Below are 17446 nucleotides of genomic sequence, written 5' to 3'. Positions count from 1 at the left end.
TAGATTGCTTCATGCTAGGAGTTTCTTTGTGCTTTTCTTTGTTTTTGAATTCCTACTTTAAATGAGTATGTGTTACCCTATGGATTTGAGGTATTTGGATCGGTTAAAATGAAATGAAATGAAATCCACACTAATGAAATAAATGTTTTGCAAGCACTTTTTATTTTGTGCTTCATATAGGGCATGTGTGAAATGCTTATGCCCTCATAAATTTTGTGCTGCTTCTTACAATGAGTTGTTATGATTATCCAAGTAATGGCTAAATTGATTGATATTTGATGGTTTGCGACTGTGCATATGGGCTTCGACTTTTATCAAGTTAGTAAGGCATCAACTTAATTAGTTCTTCTTAAGTGTTTTCTATTAGTTCAATAGTTTTGACTCTCACCACCCTAAGTTTACAAATGGATCCCAACTGTATATTCACTTAGGACCTTTGGTGTACATTGAATTTTCTTACTTGCTTGAAGTTGTTGCTTTAAAGTGGCAATATTAAGATATACAATAATGTAGTTTCAACTTAAGGTGCATTAGAATTAAATTATATTTGTGTTTGAAACTAGGTTCTGATTTTTTTTTTTTTAGATGTAAACTTGGAGGGAAGGGTGTAGGAATTAGATGCATGGATGAATTTGATATGGGCTTATAATATATCTGAGCAACAAAGATCAAGGTAAATTAGCATATGATTTCAATGTTTTTAATTATATGCTGTGGTATTTTATGATCTTCAAGCCGGTGCTAATTTACTTTGATCATCACTTTGTTGGTGTCGGTCTTAAGCAGCTTGAAAAAACATGATAAGAAGAGTTAGTATGTTGTTTGCGATGGAGGTAATAGTGACGGTAGAATTAAAAGGAATATGGTTTACTGATTGGCTATTTGACTATTATGGTAGGTTCCATGGCCAAGGGGTATTTAAGAAACATGCTGCACTACGCTTAGTCGTTGTTATTGTTGTAATCAACTTAACAAAACAAAACTGTTTCCTGACTCGCAACTGGGATTGAGTTTCAGGGGGTATAAATCGAGGGTCCGCAATGCGCCACATTGGATTAGAATTTAATTAGGAGTTTTAATTGTGAAATTAAAAAAAAAAAAAAAAAAAACCCTTTGCCTCTTACCTCCTCTCCTTCCTCACACCGTGTTGTGCTGTCATTCACTTTCTCTTTCCAAAATCCTTCGGTCTCCCATCTCTCCAAGAAGATGGAAAGCATCTCTCCTGATCAGTTCTTATTGGAAGCTTGACTCAGGTAAGTTTTCTCTCTTTCCTCTATCGGTATGTGTTGTGAAGAACTCTTCTTATCTACTTTTCTCTTTCATGAATTTGTGGCAAGACTACCCAAATCTAATTTAAGAGATGGTGTGAGTGAGATTACGAATTAAAATCTTCGAGGCCTGTAAAAACCTCTTGTTTTCAACGCAGGTTTTTTACCCTTCGTTTTTCCCATAAATGAGTGTTCTCACTTTTCAATTGTTCATTTTCATTCTCATCAAAGCACCAGGTGCCTTCTTTCTCCTTTCTCTTTTTTAAAGGTTATATTGCTAAATGAGGTACTCGAAATTTTCAAACTGAGTTTGTGGAGTTTGGGTAAATGTGTAGTAGAATCCTTTATTGACACAAAGTTCTTAGATTTGTTATAAGTGGCGTAAGTGGTGTAATAAGAACGTGTGTATATTAAATTGTTCCTAAGGAACCCTTTTGTATACTGCAAATGGTTAACCAAGGTACCTTTGAACCTCATTTGTTTATTATCCATCTCCCCACCTCTTTTTAACTGCATTGTTATAGTTGGAGCACGTAATGATTGTTTGTTAATTGCTTTCAGGTGTACACTGTATGGCCTGGAAATTGTTAGGGACTCAGAAGCTTACACATTGTTTATGCCATAGGAATGGTAAGCAACCGTTTTTTTTTTATGATATCAAGACAATCAATAAATTAACCTTTTTGTGTACTGCAAATGGTTAACCAAGGCACCTTTGAACCTCTTTGTTTATTTTCCATCTCTCCACCTCTATTTAATTGCATTGTTATAGTTGGAGTACGTAATAATTGTTTGTTAATTGCTTTCAGGTGTACACTGTATGGCCTGTATATTGTTTATGCCATGGGAATGGTAAGCAACCGTTTTTTTTTGCTGCCATTATGCTTGGTGCAATGATGCTGCGTGTGGAAAATACTCTATATGACTTCTTGATTTAGTATATTTCTTACTGTTTCCATTGTTCATCTTAACAGTTTTGGCCTGGCTTACTTCTCCTCATTAATTAAGAAAAAAAGAAAAGAAAACTTACTTCTCCCAGCGGTGGACTTCATATTTTCAACAATGAAGAAGAAAACAATTGCAATCGGCCTAATTTGACAGGTATCAACTCCTTCGTCTTCTTCTTTAAATTGCATTTTTTTTACTTATGGGTAAATCATAGTTTAAAAAAAGAGAAGAAAACTTCGGTTATTGAAAATCATGTATCTCTGTTAAAATCTCTCAATAAAGGAGCAAGCTTTACAAAGTTGATTATTAATAACCATCATTCAGTCATCATTGAACCTAACATGATAGAGAACGACCCAACATGTTGATTACTTAGTCATTTGTTGATGGTTAGTAGTTCGTCTAAATAAAGTGTTGGATTACTTTAATCCTACATCTTTAACATGTTAATCTAGTATTGATCAAAAAAAAAATTAAAAGAAAAATACCTTCAAAGCCACCGAAATTGGAGATTGACAGTAAATAGAAACTTTCCAAAGATGAATCCAAATTACGTAGTCTTCAGCCTTCTAGTAGTATTCACCACACAATGCACCACAAAACACTTTTGCTTTTCTCCTACTTTTAGTTGTACTTTTTCTGGAAAGACTAATGGTCCCTTTCTCTAAAAAGTCATTCTCTTATATAGAGAAAATTTGAGAATACGTAGATGTGTGTGTAGTGGGATCCACTTAGGATTCCAAGTCTTATCTTAAGAAGACAAGTCCTTGTCATACAAATACTTGCACTTGATATATTAAAACCCTTTTAATATATATCTCTTTAATATGGAAAGTGCCCATTAACAAATCCATATTTACAATAAGGCCCTTGGAACTTTCAAGAAAGTCCTTTCCTACCATTAATTATATCTAAGTCCCTCCACCTATCTTGTATTCACAATTAGACCATTGGGAATTTGTTCTTCACTGTCACACCCATGTCTAATTGACCCAATTTGACATTTAACATCAATTGAGCACTAAGAAACTATTTCTTATACCGGCCGGGTTTGAGCTCAATTAGTTATGTCACAATTTCCTAATACATAACTCCGTAGAGTGGTGGATCCTTTATTAGAATTCGTGATTCAAGACGTCCTACATTTATTACCCAAAACGTTAAGTCTAGTCTATGAATAGACATTACTTTTTAACGTCTCAAAGTAATAAATTTGAGACAGAATGAATTTTCACAATTCCTCAAGTCTAGGGATTAATTGGTAGAGTGAGATTTGCACACTAACCTTAACAGTGAATTTATAGTGTGTTCTCATTTTGATACCCTCAGTGTCAGTCATGTGACTACACCAATATACAAACTTAGAGTCATACTCAAATGATTGAGATATCATCATCCTATCATATAGTAGTTATGTATATTACAATCTTATAAGTGAAGCGTTTGACTTCACCCCTAACTGTGAGTATTCTAGGTAAATAGATACAATCAAATCTCCCGCACATGACTCTTCATATGCTTGATTGTTCTAATTCTATTACCTATGGAACTTATGGTTTCATCATATGATATTAGTTCACCCATATGCATAATAATAAGATTCATGTATTTAATTAAACATCATCATGTATAATCAATAAACGTTCATTGGCTTTGTAAAGGCCAAATATCCCAACAATCTCCCACTGACCTTTAAAGCCATTTAGCAACTACTCTAAAACCTATATTATCCATGTGACTCTCAAAAGGATGAATAGGCAAAGCTTTAGTAAAAGGGTCTGCAAGATTCTCATTTTGTAGGAATCTGTGTGCTGTAATATCACCGCATTTGCACAATTTCACGTATCAAATGATACTTACGCTCCACATGCTTTGACCTCTTATGATACCTAGGCTCTTTAGACTGAGCTACTGCACCACTATTGTCACAAAACAATGTTATTGGAATCGTGGCTTGAGGTACTACTCCTAATTCCATCAAAACTTCTTAAACCGGATGCCTCTTTTGTTTGTTTCACTAGCAAACAACATACTCTCTGCCCTCTGTAGTCGAATCTGCAATACATTGTTGTTTTACACTTCTCCAACTAACTGTTCCTCCACCAAGTGTAAATACATATCCAGATGTAGACTTTCTTGAGTCCTTATCTGACTGAAAGTCCGAGTCGGTATAGCCAATAGGCATAAGGTCAGAATTACCATATACCAACATATAGTCTTTGGTCCTCCTAAGATATTTTAGGATATGCTTGACCGCAGTCCAGTGATCTGGACCTGGATCACTCTAGTATCTACTGACCATCCCAACTGCAAAGCAAATGTCCGGTCTAGTACACAACATGGCGTACATCAAACTTCCTACTGCCGAAGCATAAGGACATGCATGCATTTTCTTCTTTTCCTCAGGTGTTTTAGGACACTGATCCTTGGAAAGAGAAATTCCATGTCTAAAAGGCATTAAGCCTTTCTTGGAATCTTGCATAGCAAACTTGATCAATAACTTATCAACATAAGCCGACTGGGACAATCCTAACATCCTATTCTTGTGATCTCGCAAAAGCTTGATCCCTAGGATGTAGCTTGCATCACCTAAATCTTTCATTTCAAAGTGATTAGATAACCATATTTTCACCGTAGACAATTTTCCTACATCATTCCCAATGAGTAGTATATCATCTACATATAAGACCAAAAACATAACAGTTTTACCCTCAACCTTCTTGTAAACACAAGGTTCTTCCTCACATTGATCAAAACCAAACGATTTCATTGCTTGATCAAAGCATACATTCCAACTCCTTGAAGCTTGTTTAAGGCCATAAATGGACTTCTTTAGCTTGCATACTCTATGCTCTTGTCTAGGAACTATAAAGCCTTCAGGTTGGACCATATAAATATCCTCCTTGATTGTACCATTCAAAAAGGCTGTCTTTACATCCATCTGCCAAATCTCATAGTCATAATGAGCAGCAATCAAAAGAAGGACTCTAATGGACTTAAGCATAGCCACTGGCGAAAAAGTTTCCTCATAATCGATACCCTCTTTTTGAGTAAATCCTTTCGCCACCAGTCTCGCTTTAAAAGTTTCTACCTTTCTATCGGCTCCTCTTTTCCTTTTGAATAACCATTTATTCTTAATAGGCTTAATATTTGGTAGAGGATCTACAAGTTCCCATACATTGTTGGAATACATGGACTCCATTTCCGATCTCATTGCTTCAAGCCATTTTCTTGAATCAATGTCAGAAATTGCTTCTTCGTAGTTCATAAGATCTACATCCTGATCATCTGATATAACAGAGAAAGTTTCCCCTAATAGGGTTAACTTTTCTGGAGGTCTAATTGCCCTCCCACTACGATGAAGTACTGGAGTAGGTTTAGGTAAACTCGGAACTTCATTTGGAAGCCTTTCATCTAAACTAGGAGTTAATTCAGATTGAACATTGCCAGGAGTATCTGCCGTCATTTCTTCAATGACCATTTCACTACGAGGTTTTCGTTTCACAATATAATCTTCCTCGAGATACTTAACATTTGTACTCACAAACACTGTTTGTTCTCTTGGATTATAAAATAAACCACCTCGAGTTCCTTTTGGATACCCTATAAACATACATACTTCAGTTCTTGATTCTAACTCGTCAGTCTTTCCTTTGAGTACATGCGCAGGACAACCCCATACACGTATTCCCTTTCTTTGATGTCAGGGATTAATGCTACTACCCGAACTTCTTGATCCCCACCCCTTTCTTCTTTGGATGTTTGTTTATAATGTGGTTTTCCCTTACCTATTCCAATTTTTAAGTTCGGGAGCTTAAGAAATATTTAGAGGTGCCTACGATCAAATGTTATGTCTATTTGTTTGAATGTGTGCTTCTACTGTTTGAACTTTGAATGCTCTCTTTCACTTTGCGTTTTCTTGGCCTGTAATAGTCCTTTGGTTGCAATATGCCACTTTCTAACGCAATATCTAATCTTTTAATCCAAATACTATGGGAATATATGGAACAAACAAAGGTTAGCCAAAGTTGCGTTTGGTTAGCTTTGGATTATTATTAACATTTATATTTTTGTTTTTAATTTGTTTTAGAATACTGTAATCTATATCTTTCCAAGATGGCCTTTGGTATGAAAGAATTGGATAGTATGGGATGTGGCTTCTGTGAAATACCAACTTTACTGTAAAATGTCATGAATAATATCACATTCGTTTGCAGAATTGTATTTACATAGACTTCATCAATATCAACGCCAACAGTAAATATATTTGTAATTTATCTTACCATAAAAGGGGGTGACCCTATTTTTAACTACTAAACACAATTTTTTGCAGTTGATCCAGTTACTACACCTCTGCCTTTTAATATGCAGGTGAGTGTGATGGGTTGCTACTTTCTCTGACAAGATGTTATTCTTTCCTATGTTACTACTAATGCACACAGGTTATGCTTCCCCCTTATATTTTAGCTTAGTTCTTCGGATCATTGAGTAATTTTTAGCCTGGATATTAATTTTTTGTATGGAATGCATTGCTATGAATTTTTTGTGTACTATATTATATACTATGACGGTTTAATGCACGAAAGTTTTGCTCATTCATATAATTGTCGTGGTAACATTAACCTATTTATTTTGTAATGCAACATCAGAAGAGGATTCTTTAGTCCTTATGTATGGCCAGAAAGTGGTGCTTACTGTGTATGGTTCATTGTTTGATATGTATGGACATCATTTTTTCCGTAGTATAGGATGGGGAGTGTTTCAAGAGGTTAGTCTCCAGTAGATGCTACGTTTGGAAATTCTCCTTATCTAAATTAATAATTTAACGGGCCACTTTGAGGAAAGCTAGAAACTCTTGGATGTGATATTACTAATATAATATTACACTATTATTGCATGTTTCTATATGTGATTATGCTTTTGCTCGCTGAATCCTTCTTTACTCTAATTAATATGTTTACGGTTTGTAAGGCATCATATAAGTTACCAAGTTCCTCATTCTATCTATCCCCCCTCCTCAAGTACTCAATTGACATCTCATTTTGTTTTCCCCGAATCTATTGAGTGGTGCTTGCATTTTGTATTGAAAGGAAAACAGTATGGTTTGGAGGGAGAAACTAAACGGCTTTTATGGTCTAACATAAGATATTACTGGACATGGAAGAGTACCTTTAAAGGCAGTTCAAAAAATGTTTTAGAATAAACTGTTTGTCTCTTGAGAAGGGAAATAATTAGAATGATCAAGAGACAGAAAGATGATGGCTTTTGCACACAATCCCTCTTCTTCGTTTCAATTGTAGTTTCTTTTTTAGTGTTTAGTGATTAGTGATTTCATTTTGTAGTTTATTCTCGCATCTGCTCCATGCTACTTTGGAGGAATATTTTCGTTTCAAAAGTGAAAACTTATTCAGGTGTTGGTTCAAAAATATCGTTTTAACCATGTTGATTTCCCCTCATTTTGTTGTTATGTTTGGAATTTTTCTCAAGCTAGAGAATGCACAAATGGATACTTCCTCAAGGGAAGAACAACTGAAATTAGTACCTGTGGAGGGCTAATCCTAACCAGGTTGGTGTGAGGGCTATTTTTCAGAGACAAAAATGGTGCAAGTCAAAAATGTCTTATGAATTTTTGATGGCCCAAGGCAACAAGAACTATGCGGAAGTTATTGGTGACTTCAATATGCATATAAGGCAACGTATCAACCAATGCAACAATAACATAGGCCTCCAGAATGACTCCTCGCACTGTAAAGATTCGAGAGGAAGACCTGATCGGATTTTGAGATGGGTGAACCCTAATGTAACATAGTATTTTAATTGGTTGTGAGTTGTGACCCTCATTATGTTGACGGAAGTCAATTAGACACAGATATGAATATGTAATGTAGAATGTTGTTACTACACTCACTAAATTTATAACTTGCACGACAGCAAAATAGAAAGGATATTCGTTTATTTTTTTGTTATAATTGAAACTAAAGTGTAATTATGATCCTTAGGTTCAGTTCAGGCTCATCCCTTTCTTAGAATATCCCATCTTCTTTTTCCATTTACAAAAAACACTAAGCATAACTGGATCCAGAACGTGTATGGGTTGATTGGAATGCAAAGCAAAAACAACCATGGATAATAATATACTAACATCTGTATGAATTGACTTGCTCGATGCTATCCTTTCTTCTCATTTGTCCAACATCCATAACTTAACTGATAAAAAATAATAAAAAATTTAAGATATTTCAAAAACAATCCGTGCCAAAGGCACGGGCAATAGCTAGTCTCTATATAACAAAGAAGAGTGGTGCCAGACATCCAACACCACCTTTTAACCTTTGGATCTAGCTTATGAGGTGGCGAATCCTAGGACTTATGAGGTGTGGTTGTTGTTTAATAGTGTGGAACAAGAGTGTTGCATTATTATTGAAGTCAACAAATGTGGCTGGACTTTTAGTGGACTTCGGTTAGGCTTTTTTGTTGGGTTTTAGTTGGAGTTTTTTTAGTAGGGGTATCTGTGCCGTACGAGGGGCGGATGTGCGTTGGGGCGCCAAAGGCACGCGTATCTGTAGTACCGGGGGGTGGGGGGGGGGCAAATGCACGTCGGGGGCGTCGAAAAGCAGCGTATCTGTGCCATACGGCACGGGCAAATATTAGTATTAAGAAAAAGGAAAGTTACAAAAGTGCATGAACTCCATGAGAGTTACTCACCAGCCACATCCTGGTCGATAACACCACATATCAAGTTCGTGTTACAAATCTGAAATACAGCCCATTAGGACTCTCCCATTTATACAACCATGGGGGAATTCCTACATACACACTTCAAGTAAGCTAGATCCTATTTTTACAGTAAAATCTGCTGCAAAATTAGCTTCTCTCCATGTATGAGAGAGGCATACATTTTTGCAATTTGTTTTTACACCACCCCCATCTTTTACTGATGTGCCATGGTATCTTGCCCATACTAAAAGCTTCTATCGCAGCCGCTGAATCAGATTCTAACTATAAGTTCAACCAACCTTTCTCAATTGCTAGTTCCGCATTCTCCAGAATTGCGTAACACTCAGCGCGCAACATAGTTCGTCTCCACCCCAAAGCCCTTACAACTCACGAACAGAAACTCACCATTATGATGTTGATACGTTGCACCCTACCCTGCTGGTCCAGGATTTCCCATGGAAGACCCATCAACATTAACTTTTACTTGATCTATTTCAGGTAGTAACCACTTGCAATCCTTGATATGTGGAGCTTTCCTAAGTTTTAGTTCAGCACCACAAGACAATCTCACAAAGTGATCATGTCAAGTACCATACATAGTACCCTTTGAAATGTGAATAACACAGTTAACTTGTTGCTTCACATACTTTGTACAAAAGGTAAAGTTGTTACTTTCATCTTCAAAGTGTACCTTATTTCTGTGAAACCAAAGAGCAACCATGCCACCCACTACTGTTGCTTCCCACACATGCCTCACTAGCTAGCATGCTACTACCCTGACCCATCCTTCGAGCTTGTGTCAGACTGGAGAAGCCGATTCTTAATCGGAACTTACTTGATATACATTCCCACAATTGCCTCGCAAATGGGAAATGCCACAGCAAGTGATTAAGATTTTCAACATCCTTCTTACAAAATTCACATCTTGGTACCAGTTGCACCCCTATTCTCTAAAGTTTTCCCTGAGTTGCTGCATAGTTTCTCATCAGTTTCCATGCATTCGCAGCAGTACTTGGGTGTATGTGAGCACTCCATAACACCTTATGCCAGATGACCTTAGTCTCCTTGCTTCTAATATCTTCGTTTGCTGATGCAGTTGTAAATTCACCCTTCAGGTTTGGACACCAAATCCTGTGATCCTCATCCTGTGTTAAGGGTTGATCCATGATACTAGTATCAATGCCATTTTGAGTAAGAAACTCCTTGAAGTTCTCTGGTAGTGCCCAACTTCCATCTTGGATTACTAGTATCACATAACTATTGTTGTATAGAGAATCTTCTATAATGAGAACGGGGAAAAACAAACATTTTTGAAAAAAAAAAAGGTAAAATAAAGAAAAAGAAAATAGTATACTCGCTTCATAGAGTAACACTACTCAAACTAAGTGTAAAAAGTGCTAGATATATACTAGAATGCGAGATATATGTGGACTAAGGCTCCGGCGCTTACAACCACTCACTCCAAGAGAAGGGCCTGGTTACCTTAAGGATGCACTCCCATGAAATGCATCGAGAAAACATAATATGAATATCTTATAGTCAAATATTCAGGACTATATGTGGGGTCGTTTTAAGTCAAATTCCCCAAGACTATGCATAAGATGGATGATATGTTGTTAGCTATAAACTAATAGTCTAAACAGCTGGGGATCAATCCATAAAAACATTACAAAACATTGTGCAGAATGATAAGAGAAAGCATATGTAACCCATCATAGAACTTATGCAATAATCCGTCATGTTTGATTTGTCTAAGAGAGTGTGAGTGTGGTAGTAGTTGTTCTTCATGAAGCTCAGATGATGCGGAATTTGACATACTAGGCTTTTCAACCACTTGAATGATGGGCTGGTCATCGCATGCTTTCAAGAACTCCAAGAACTCTTCATCTAGCTTGGGTGTATCAACAAAATCGTGGTCAGTGTCGGCATCTTTAAGAAAATCATCGATTTCGTCCATCGTTAAGTTGACAACAACCAAGCTAGATTGGGATCAACATTCCACCATAGATTTTATTTTCTTTTTTTTTGGCAGTTCAATCAAAGTGGGATTCTCATTAACTGGAATGATAGTCTCGTGAGTTTGTATATTGGGCAAAGTCTCTTTACTAGGAAGGTTGAGAAAATTATGAAGGGTCTCAAAGGCAATTGGTTTAAGTGCGAATTTGAGTTTTCTTTGAAATAGTTTAGTGGTGTAGTCCTCACAAATGGGTGGATTTTTTATGAATGGAGGATGGCTTTCAAGAGGTGTACGTTAAATTGGGATGGTGATGGTTGGGTGGTGGTTCTTCACATGATCTCGAGGACATACTTAGAGAATTCTTCATCTAGGTTTGGCGTTTCCACAAGATTGTGGTTCATATATGCAATAATAAAGATGTCACGAATTTGTTCCATCGATAAGTCTTTAACGACCAAACTAAATTGGGATCCACTTTCCACCATAGATTTTATTATCCTAATTTTATTATATATATATATATATATATATTACTGAAAAAAATTAATAAAGATAATGTCAAAATATGATGTTACCCTAAAAATCTAACAATTATCAAACAATGATAATAAACTAAATTTTTTTTTCTGTTTTTTTTTTTTAGAGATGAAGAACACTAAAAATTGAAAAGCTAACTAGTTTCAAAACATTAACAGTTGAATAAAAATGGACTAAGGAAAGAGATCTACCAAACAAGAACTACAATCTGAGCCAATGCTTTTCCAGATGAATGAACTCGGGGGCGTTAGGTGGCGTCATGAAGTCAAGCAAGGGCGCCCCCGCCTCGTTCCTACTGACTTTTTGTGGCTTCCTTCTGTGGCTTCACGAAGTTGTCTTTAACCCAGAGTGATACCTGAAATCATAAAGAAACGGATCAGTAAGATTCAACAGTAAAGAAAACTTGAAAAATAAGAAAAGGAAGTTGAGAAGTTTTAAGAAAAGAGAAAGGTACTTCCCTTTTGATTTACCCTTCTTCTCATATCAGCAGATCCCCGGCAGCAGCGTCATTTGTTGAAGTAGAAAGTGGTGTGTTGTTGGGTTGAAATTGTTCATCTTAGATCTTGGAAGAGAGCAAGTGTGATGGAGAATAACTAAACCTTTTCCTTGCTTTTCACTTGTTCTTAGGAAGCTTTTAGAGTATGAAGATGTAGGTTTGAGGATTAAAACATGAATACTATGGTGGGTTAAGTGTAAAATATATATATCTTGATATGTAAAGTAGCTTGGTTAGCAAATTATACTAATTTGATTGATTCAAATGAGTATAACCAACTTTGGTTAGTTGAAAGAATGATTAAGAACTTGTTCTGATGAAAGACAAGATTAAACACTTTGAATGGAAGAAAACTAACTTTGATTCAATAAATTTTGAAGCTTTAAAATAATGAAAATGGAAAACAATAATAAAAACAATTAATCTATTCCTACTCCTAATTACTTATTACACTACTCCTAACTAGCCTACCCTAACTTGCATACCTATTTTGTGGGCATCTCTACACTTATATATGTATAGAGATGCATATAATTGCCCTCGTTCCTCATATCTTATCCATCAAGCAACTTAATCTAGAACCTTCTTGTGCCTTCTTCGAGTAGATAGGATCAAGCCTTTTTGGGCCCAAGCCCATGTCTTTGGAAATTTGAGCCCTTGGGTCTTTCGAAGCTTTAGGTGTTTAGCCATAGTCTTGCAAAAGGTTGAGCCCTTGGTCTTTGAAGTGTTTCCTAAGCTTTTGAATTTTTGGGCCTTTGAGTTGACCTTGACCCTTGACTTTGACCATTGACTTTTTGGCACTTTGTAGGCTCATTTTGTCTCCTTTTGGCTCTAGAACACGTCTTTTGAGATAATTGGTCCAGAATAGACTTGTATCTTGAAAAAACAATAAGAATATGAGTTTTCTACATTATTAATCATATCACCATTTTGTGACTAGTTTCCTTCCACCTTCTCTTTTTCCTTTTCATCAACCCGGGTTTCCCTCTTTTCATTGTGCTCGCCAATAGAATTTGTTTCTGAGTTGTTTACTTGATTTTTCTTTCCAGGTCCACCTCTTTTGCCTTTGTGTGTTACTTGGAGTGCTTTTACGTGATAGTTAGTATTGGTGTGTTTTTCAAGTTGTAATTAATTATATTTATAATAATATTATGTTCCTACAACCTATTTTACTCCCTTTGTTTATAGTTCTGCCTTGGGGTACGATATGACTATCATCCATCGTCTTTCATCTATCATTAATGCATTTCTTGGATTCCAATTTTTCTAGTTTTCCCTATTCCAGCCATTGGGTGCCTCAAGGATAATACATGTTTACTCTTAAGTGGAGAACATAATCGCGTGTTTTCAGGAGTGGATTATTCGGTGCTTAAACCAATGTAACTACCTTTTTTACTTTTAATCAAACTGATTACTAGTCTGTCGAGCTTAATTGCTATAAGTTACGCCTCTTTGATCGACCCTCACCTTCCATCCCTTTCTTCACTCTGTTTATGTTCTATACTTGTTCTCCATCTCCTTCTCTTATCATTGGCATCTCCTCTATCAGCATGGTTTCTCCACGCATCATTCTAGAACAATTGTTCCAAGCTATGATGGACTCTCCCTCTTATGGACTTCATTTCCGTGACTACGTTGCCGACATTGGTTAGTCTTCCCGGGTTCTTCAACCAGAGCAAACTTATTCTCCAAGTTTGGCTGCATACTTTTATGCTTAGCTAGAGGACATAACTGCATTTAACAATGCACATGGTTTCTTCATTGACGGAGTCACAATCCGAGAAGGCGATACACACCATGTCTTTCCTGAACCACTGATAGATATGGCTTTGAACCTCCCTTATCACGAGCCTACCACCACTCTGCCCAACATCACTCAGAACACTTACAATTCCTTCTCTTGGCCTATCTTTCGCTACTCGTATGGTGCTGGTCTCTGCAGGAAGGAAGAAGGCGCTGCACCTGGTCATTGGCCTGACTGAAACATTCCCTTTGTGAGTATGACGATGAATGTAGGGAATGCAATGCTATTTCTTCTTCTCAACGTCATGGGCGATTGGCATTTTTCTACTACCAATGATTCTGCTTGCACGGTTTTCAATGCACTTTCTCAATGGCAAACATTTTTCAATATCACACACTGTGTAGTTTAGAATTTGAAACGAGCTCAGGACTTTCGACACCGTTATTTACTTTTACCCGTCACCGCCTGCCACTTAATGAAGGTTTTCTTCCCAAATTTTATGGGTGGTTTTACTGACTGGGTTACAATAGATTCCATGTGTCTTGCAAATAAAATCTTTCATTCATTACGGTTTCGGGTTTGGCGAGAACTTTTTCAAGGTACTTGAAGAATGGCCCTTGCTACCCGAACGACAATAAAATGATGTGACACTTGGACGAATCTGGAGCTACAAAATAGAGTGAACTGTGGCAGGCCATTATTAACTGGCTTGATGTTAAAAAGTGGCACTTCACAAGTGTTGATCCTAGATTGGATGTGCCCTGAATTTACATTTTGGGTTGTATATAAATGTATTTGGCGTGCTCTTCCCTTCTTGTTGTGCGTTATTTGTTTGTTTTCTTTGTATGTTGTTTGTTTTCTTTGCTTAGTGTGCTATTTTCACCTTTCTTTTTCCATGTTATATATTGTGTTCGAATACCTTTTTGATGCAATGTATTAGCTGAATTTTTGTTCAACTTTCTCAGGTATCTTCTTTCTCTCTGTACACTTTGGGACAAAGCGTCCTTCTGTTTGGGGGTGGCTAGAACTTTTTTGCAAAACAATTGCATTTTTAGGTTTTATATATCTTTATTTTCTTTCTAAGTAAGCGTATTTAGTGACAAAGTCTTGTTTCCTTTTATGTGATGAAAATTGTCTAGAAATCTCACTTTAGCACTATGATGAGAATTTGTTTTTAGAAACTTATTTTAATCGTAGGCAATAGTTTTTACATCTTTTCATGAACATTCATGCAATGAGTATCATTGACTGTACTTAGCAGTAAGTTTCTGGGCCCCACATTTAGACTACTTAATTCCCTTAACCAGTGAGAATCTAGCCTAAAAACCTCGACAAGAGTGATTTATGAGTAATGACACAGAAGAGTAGTTATTTTGAGTAGAGAAATCACACTTCTACTTACTTGATCACCATCCAAATCCTAGAAAAGAATTTAGGCTTTCTTTGGATCAATATAGCCATAAATGCATATATGTACAAATTTTACCGCTAGTCGCCCCATTGAACCTCTCATTGGCTATTTTTATTTTTTTCACCAATATTCCTTACCCATCTATTAAACCCCAAAATAAAATAAACCCACCTATTTGATGAGTATGAGAAATAGGATGCATGCAGAAAAGTGAAGAAAAAGACTTGTCCAAAATAAATAAAAGTTATTTGGTTAAGAAAAGAAAATTAGAAATATGTTCCAAAAAGAAAAGAAAATTAAAAGTTAGAACTCCCGAAAGTCAAATCAAAAGGAGTCAAAAAGCCAACAAGGGCTAAGTATGGAAACTCGTTTTAGAAGTCGGAAAGAACAAAGGATTTCTCTAGTGTTAAAATTTTGAAGACCCTGTTCTCTCATACTTATCATATTTTTGATTTCCTACTCCATTTTCTTCTACACTACCACATAAACCTCATAATATCTAATAAAGACCTCTAGCTCAACTAGGAGTAGGGTGGTGTGATAATAAGTAGTAGTTATGATCTATCGACCTCGGTTCTTCTGAATGTCATTGAGTATGTGAGGAAACGTGTGCCTACTGCACACTAGAGTAAGCAAACCCTGAGTGAAAATTATGGGAGAAATTATGTTTCGACACATACCTGTGAGAACCCACTTAAAAGTGTTCTCTAACGGATCCAAAAATAGCCTTGCTTGCACAACTCATTGTAAAAATTCATTGCATGCATGCTCATATGTAGATGTTTTAATTATTGTGTAGTTATTAACTTCAGTTTCAAAGGAATTAGATCTTGTTCCGTGCTAATGAGATGTATAAATATTAGAGATTAATTAAGGGAACACGCCTTTGTTATTAAGTCGTTGTAGTATAAATAAAGTTTGTGAGTATCTTCTTTGGAAAACTCTCACGAGGCTATAACTCGTCCACTAGGAAATTCCTAGTGGTTTAAGGCATTGTTACATACGGTTAATGCAATCACACTCTGCAAAACGAGAATTAGCTTAGACTATACATTGTGGCCACTTATCTGTTTTAATGTTTCTTCTTTGCTTGAGGACAAGCAAAGTGTTGTTTGGGGGTGGTTCATAAGCACCCAAAATTATATTATAAACCTCTTAGAGACACTACATATTGGTTGATTATGTGTTTAATAAATGTAAATTAATTATATTTTCGTTCTTTCACAGGTTTCGGTAGTTAACAACAAATTTGTAGCAAAACCTGCATTTTAGCATGAAAAAGTGGTACGAAATAGTGCTTGAACATGAACCCTTCTCTCTTTGCCCATTTAAAGCTCAAAAAGGCCAGACTAAAGCCTGTGGACTTAACACCGACCATTTCCGGTTCAAAACAAAACAACGATACAGAAAAGCCATGGAACTTATGATGATTATATATCCTAATTTTGGACTCCGAATTCGTCACGAGAACTGTCAAAATGATCCGTGCGGCAAGCTTTACGTAAAGACGTGAAGTTGTAAAAATCACCAGGGCCCATATAGACCCACCATGGGCCAAAGCACGTGGTCCCATAACAAGTGGAGCACTCATTCCATTCCATTATGTAAAAATTTGATTTAGTAAGCAAAGTTTAGTTTTTGGTTTAGAGTAGAAAGTTTGTAACTTGTTAATGGAGGCAGGTTGCTCCATAGGAAAGAAAAATAAACTTCTTCTTCTTCTTATCAACCTGCTTTTCTATCTATCTACTTCTTATTATTAGTTCAATACATCCTAGGATCATGAGCTAAAACCTTCCCTTGTGGAGGGTTAATGAAGCTCATGTGAGGAACAAGTTCTATTTCTAGTGGCCTGAGGCATTCATTTAGGAATAATGAGTTTTAGTTTGCATCCTGTCATAAAATGACGGAGTACGACCAAGTTTGGAGTCTAGAACTCAAGATCGAGTAGCACATGCGACCTAGGTGACACTAGAAAGAGTCGCATGCACTACTTCCTCGTAGAATCAGTCCTCAATTTTTGGACGCCTGGTGTAGAGTGAGACTAGGGATTGAATGGATATTTCAGAGATGAAATATCAATTCAATCCCTCATGCTAATAGGGTGTTCTTATAAATGAGTTCATCGTGTTAGGGATCGAGACTCGAATCCGTCTTTGGGTAGCATATGAACCCAAGAAGGATTAGAGATGTAGTGACGAAGTCCCTAACTTGAATTTGTATTTGTTTATTGCATGAGTGGAATTAATCATCCACATATTTCTCTCCTATATCTTTTCTCGTAATTTAGAATTAAATTGTTGTTTGTAATTTGAAATTGAATTAAATTAAGTGTAGTGTAGTATAAAATAAAGTTCTTAAAAAAACCTTC

The 17446-nt window shown here is 36.3% G+C and overlaps 1 long non-coding RNA gene across 1 annotated transcript; it reads left to right on the top strand.

Annotated features, from left to right (window-relative positions):
* Positions 1-5918: 5918 nt before the first annotated feature.
* On the top strand, positions 5919-8169 carry LOC147497854 (uncharacterized). Its single transcript, XR_015194155.1, has 2 exons — positions 5919-6587; positions 7704-8169. It is a non-coding gene; the product is annotated as an uncharacterized LOC147497854 (long non-coding RNA).
* The last annotated feature ends 9277 nt before the right edge of the window (positions 8170-17446 follow it).

This window comes from Coptis chinensis, chromosome 5 (genome assembly GCF_015680905.1).
Source record: "Coptis chinensis isolate HL-2020 chromosome 5, ASM1568090v1, whole genome shotgun sequence".
Taxonomy (NCBI): domain Eukaryota; kingdom Viridiplantae; phylum Streptophyta; class Magnoliopsida; order Ranunculales; family Ranunculaceae; genus Coptis; species Coptis chinensis.
This window is presented reverse-complemented; position numbering and strand designations above follow the sequence as displayed.